Consider the following 6,129-nt stretch of genomic DNA (forward strand, 5'->3'; position numbering starts at 1 on the left):
GACTTAGTATCTGACTACAACCTCAGATCAGACATGGCGACCCACTGAATTTAAGCATATTACTAAGCAGAGGGAAAGAAACTCACCAGAATTCCCTCAGTAATAACGAGTGAAGAGGGAAGAGCCCAGCATTGAATCTCTTCTCAGTATTGAATCCCTGCTCAGTGGTAGGTGCAGCAAATATAGCGTACAGATGGCTGACTCCCTGGCAACGCTCAGTGCTTCTGATCGAGGTTCACCCCACAAATTGTGTTAGGCCAGAAGCATCCCAACCCTGCGCACAATGATAATGACTTCTTGGAGTCAGGCTGCCTGGGAACAAAGCCCAGAGTTGGTGATAAACTCCATCTAAGGCTAAATACAGGCACAAGACCAGTAACCAACAAATGCCATAAAGTAAGTTGAAAAGAACTTTGAGGAGAGAGTTCAAGAGAGAGTAAAACTAGCAAAAGGTAAATGGGGTCCATGCAGACCACCCTGAAAATTCCATACAGTGAGAAAGGTGGTCTGCAAGAAGGAACGATCCCTTCCGTGGGACCACAACTTTGGGCACCAAAACCCCACAGGGTGCATTTTCTCTGTGGCGGTGCACAACAACAGGCTCCAGGTCGGCTGGGAAGGCTTCGGGATTGCTCTCTGCTCCAGCAGAGTTTTAGAGCCCCCTGGTAGCAGCGTCACTGTGTCTCTGAGGTGAGGGAAATTGACCACCTCTGTCCCCCAGCCAATCTCACCCGATCTGTCTGGAGTATGAGCATGTGTGATAGGAACTGAAAGATGGACTATATCTAAGCATAACTCTGGTGGAGGTCAGTAGTGGTCCTTATGTGCAAATCGGCTGACCTGAGTATAGGGCAAAAAACTAATTGAACCATCTAGTAGCTGGTTCCCTCCAATGTTTCCTTCAGTATAGCTGGAGTCTGGAAACCCTAGTTTTATCTGGGAAAGCAAATGATTAGAGGTCTTGGGGCCAAACAATCTCAATCTATTCTCAAACTTAAAATGGGTAAGAAGTTGGGCTCACTGACATGGAGCTGAGCATCAAATGTGAGTGCCTATCAGGCTAGAACTGGCGCTAGGTACAAAATGCTCCATAGATTGGATGGCATTATCAATAGAAACTGCCCTCAGACTGAATGAAGAAGAACTCAAAGAAATTCAGCTATTAGAACAAGAAATCTTGGGAGATACCACCATAAAAGACTCTAAATCTTTGTTGGAAACAGTCGAAAAAACAATAGCGGAATTCAAAATTCATACCACAAATCAAAAAACTACAAAAGTGGCTAGAGACATAAAAAACTTTAAATTGGAAGAGATTTACCCTTATTTAAAGGAAGATTTTTATCAGAACAATAATCCCAGCTCCCTAAATCTGCAATATAGGGGTAGATCACGAAATAAATTCATTACTTTTTCAGACACCTCCTCAGATTCTGACCAAGGGTCCTATAATAATTATCATCCAAACCCACAATATCCCAGATCCCAACCTTTTTTTGGCAGAGGCCGGTATCGAGGGAGAGGAGGAGGAACAAGATGGAGAGGATACAATACACAAGTTGGCCAATATCACCAACAAGGCCAATATCAGACTCCAGAACATTATCAAAATCAGGATCCAGAGACTTTCAGAACCAGGAAGAAGACATACAGACGTTGAATATAAACAACTTACATAAGCAAGATAGATTAGAGACTATACCTATATATAATCTATCTAAATACACGCCCACTCAAACAGAATTGTTGGTTTTGAATAAAGGGTTATCTTTTGTTCCCACAGCCCTACAAAATCCTGTGGACACTAAAACTGAGATTCTACACTTTTTGAGAAAGGTTAGGCTTCAAGCCTTCTTCTTAGAAAAAGAAAAAAATGAACAGTTAAATATTAGTGGCCTAAGAAATAAATCAAATTTCATCCCAGAAAGCATTCTTCTGCCTACAGAAATTTTGATCTTCGAGGAACAAATTCTAAGAGAACTTGACGCATTACAAAACAAGAACGTTTTTTTCAATGCTAACTGCAGTAAACAGGAATTTCAAGCCCTTAAAGATTTAGCCAATAACCCTACAATAATAATTAAGCCGGCTGATAAAGGGGGTGGAATCGTGCTTTGGGATACAGACAAATATGATCATGAAGTTATTCGACAATTGTCTAATCCAATGCATTACAGATTACTGGGAACTAACCCTACACTCGAGTTAAAATCAGAGATCTTTGAGATTACCAAAGATGGTTTAGAGGGAGGTTGGTTATGTAAGAACGAGTTTGATTATCTCAATAGTGACAAAACTAAGACACCAAGTATATATGTTTTACCAAAGGTGCACAAAACATTGATAGATCCACCAGGTAGACCCATTGTGTCTGCATGTGGTTCTATTTTGGAACCATTGGCCAAATACATTGATACTTTTCTGATTCCTTTGGTGAAAAAGACTCCATCCTATGTGAGAGATACAATGGATTTGATATCGAAGGTAGAAGGATTACCTTATAACAGAGAAAAACAACTTCTGGTGTCCTTCGATATCGAATCCTTGTATACCAACATTCCACAAGATGAGGCATTGGCTGTCATGCAATATAAACTGGATGAAAGAGATCGCCCCCATCAAGTTCCTACCGAATTCATAATAGCCCTAGCTACTTTATGCTTAAAAAATAATTTTTTTAATTTCAAAGAAAATTTGTACTTGCAAGTATCGGGAGTCGCAATGGGCTGCAGTTTTTCACCTGAAATAGCTAACCTAGTTATGGCTGAATTCGAAAAAAGATGGATATATAGTGACACCAACCCATTTTTAACCAATATTGGGTTTTGGTGTCGCTATATAGATGATATTTTTATGATTTGGGATGGAGATGATACATGTCTACAAGACTTTCACAACTGGCTAAACTCAAGAACAGCTGAATTTAACTTCACTAAAAGTGCTGACCATGACAAAATAAACTTTCTGGATGTCTTTATCCAACAGGAAAATGAAGTACTGGGGGTTTGTCTATACACTAAACCGACAGACCGTAACACTCTTTTACATTTTACAAGTAGCCACCCACGTACTTTAAAGGAAAATTTGCCGTACGGACAATTTCTCCGTGTAAGAAGAAATTGTACAAACAAAAAAGACTTTTTCACTAATGCAGAGATATTAAAAGACAAATTAATAACTCGAGGATACCCGAAAAAATTAGTGAAAGGTGCACTCAAAAGAGCGTGGTACACCCCGAGGGAAGTCTTATTAGTTCCAAAAGCAAAGGATAAAATCACTCCATTGACATGTGTGTTGACTTTTGATCCAAAAGCTAATAAAGTCAAAAAAATTGTCCAAAATAACTGGAAAATAATTGAGCCTTTGGGAATTTCGAAACCTTTGTTTGCTTTTAAAAAAGGTAAAAATATCCGACAACAACTCGTGAGGGCTACAAGACAGACAGAAATACCAAGAAAAGATCTGCGGAACCTCCTGCAATTACCACCGGTAGTTGGTCACTTCCGATGCCAAAACTGTGTGGCATGTAATCTAACAGAAGACTCCAAACAGTTGGAGATTAATGGCCTTACGCACTACCAAAAAACATTTTCCAATTGCAATTCAAAAAATGCAATTTATTGCATAAAGTGTCCTTGTAATAAATATTACATAGGCCAGACAACACAGCATGTAAAGAAACGTATATTGCAACACAAATCAAGAATTAAATGTAAAGTTCAGGGGGCCCCATTGGTGCAGCATTTTCAGAACCATCTGCATTCAGAAAATGACTTAAAATGGTCAGTAATGTGTTTAGTCGGTAATTTCGAAAAAACTGAGTTACAAACAAAACTTAACAGATTAGAGGCCAGACTAATAGCGAAATATCATACCACAACGCTAGGCCTTAATGATAAAGATGAGATCTGGGCTCTTATACAATAATGGAGCGTAAAAAGGGTTCACATGTTCTTCAGACGATGTTGCTTGCAATAGTCGGTTCGTACTTATCTACACTAATGTATTGTGGATAGCTAGAATGTAAGGAGTGGCGGTAATATACTGGGATATAAGGTAACTTCTCTACATTTTTTTGCACTTTATTTTCAATCTTGTTTAAGCAGGTATTTAATGAGTAAAAGAAAAGAAGAGCATATAACGCTAGTTTAGGGCATTTAATATTATTCAATTATCCCCACTCTGAATTGAATCCATTAGGACCTGATTAGGACTTTCCATGATGGCGGCAATAACATATATGTGCATTTTGGTGAATTTGGGTATTTATTCGTTTCCGTATGTATAAACTTACTGTTCTCCGTTTCAGTTGAATAGTAGTCCTTTTACTAGGTCTATGGTTGGCAATGTCGTTGTCTACCATCAACATAGAGAGAGTGGTCCTTTTATTATGTTTACGGCAATATTTGCCGGGTTTAAATAGACTTCCGCATCACGTGACATCGGACGCGATCCGTGTAGACTGGAGGGAGAAGGAACGTTAGAAGTGGGTCCTGTGTATAAACTTCGAGGTAAGGAGACGTACGATTCGGCAAAAGTGTAAATATACCTACCGTTACACCAAGGCTAAAGAGAATTGATACTTAGATTTGGTTTTTTTATTGGTTCTATTGACAGAGTTGAGAGCGAGGCGACCTCAAGCAGTGCTAAAACAGTGTATATGCACAAACATATGCAGAATACTTGAACCGTATAACGAGTGGTTTTGGAAGGGTCGAATAATTATACACAAGGTATGTACCACATATCCTTTTCAATAATAGGCAGGTTCTATTATCTAATTTCCCCTAATGGGTGTAACCTACGGTGTCAATTACTTTGGGTTTTCTCGTTTTAAATAACGATACAATCGATGCACTTTGAGATTATACTGACTTTAAGATAAAGGGTAACGGATGTGGGAGTCAGTGACTTGGAAATAGATACATTGATTATAGGTGGAGTGATTTTCCATTGAGATAATTTTTGGTTTTGATTGCTTTTAGCCCGCCAAAATAATTTATAGAAAAAAGAAAGAAAGAAAAGACGATTATTTGTTCCGACCATACCCTAATTGGACAATAGGTAATATGCAGTTTTCAATATAAGGTATTTTAAGTTTATTCAACATATCACATATTAATACACCTAATTGCTTTACATTCACTGTCGGTGATATATTAGATTGGGTTGTAAGGTTGTTATACACTCTGGGTGTTTTATTTGAAGTTCTACGTTTTGTTGTATGAGCCGCCACTTCAGTTTTGAACTGTTGTAATATAACTGTAATATAGTGTCTTTTAATATTATTCCTGTGTTTCTGTGTATATAATCTAAATAGAGATAAGATGGATATTAATAGGGACAATTAATTTGTTCTTACAGGTTGTAAATTATTGGTTCGGATGCCCTAGTCCTGATGAGGCCAAAAGAGTTATTTGGCTGAAACGCGTCGACATTTATTTTGAAGACACTCACTGGATTATGATTTATGTTTTGACTTATTTGTGAAAGAGCACTCAAAATAATTAGGAGATTGTAAACGACAAAATCTCGTAGTGCGTCTTTAGTAGTGATCTTCTATATATAGGAATGCTGTTTCAAAAAAAGCCCATAAGCATCCTGGTACATTAAAAAGGGCGTTTGATGATATGTATATGTTCAGTGATTGTGCTATATGTAAGTATTGTAAATATTGTATTTGTTTGTATATATATGTCTAAAAACAAAAGAATTTCAAAAAAAGTGTGGTAGAAAATAAATATCCTCACACTTATAAAAAGTAATTGATACATTTTTGGTTTTCATTGGAATCGCCGTTGACTTGGTCACAAAATTTAATAATACAGGTTTTGTTGGAGAAATAAATATTACTCCAGGGGAGAGATAATTCATCTATCTCTTCGCCTAAACTTATGTGAGAGTATCAGTCCCGAGGCATTATCTTTTTCTATATATCATTTACATTCCCAGATGCCGGAGGGTTATTTGGGTTCCCCCCTTTGTTGAAGAGACAAATGCCGGTTTAAGGCGCCAGATCCTGACTCTTATTAGACCCCAGATATAGACAACAGGACCGTGGCCAAGGAAGTCTGAGTCCTCTAAGGAGTGTGTAACAACTCACCTGCCAAATCATCTAGCCCTCAAAAT

The 6,129-nt window shown here is 38.0% G+C and overlaps 1 long non-coding RNA gene across 1 annotated transcript; it reads left to right on the top strand.

The window, feature by feature from the left end:
- The first annotated feature begins 4,229 nt into the window (after positions 1-4,229).
- On the top strand, positions 4,230-5,715 carry LOC146865456 (uncharacterized). Its single transcript, XR_014976644.1, has 3 exons — positions 4,230-4,733; positions 4,986-5,064; positions 5,365-5,715. It is a non-coding gene; the product is annotated as an uncharacterized LOC146865456 (long non-coding RNA).
- Positions 5,716-6,129: the final 414 nt, after the last annotated feature.

Source organism: Triturus cristatus, chromosome 2_1 (assembly GCF_964204655.1).
Source record: "Triturus cristatus chromosome 2_1, aTriCri1.1, whole genome shotgun sequence".
Classification (NCBI taxonomy): Eukaryota; Metazoa; Chordata; class Amphibia; order Caudata; family Salamandridae; genus Triturus; species Triturus cristatus.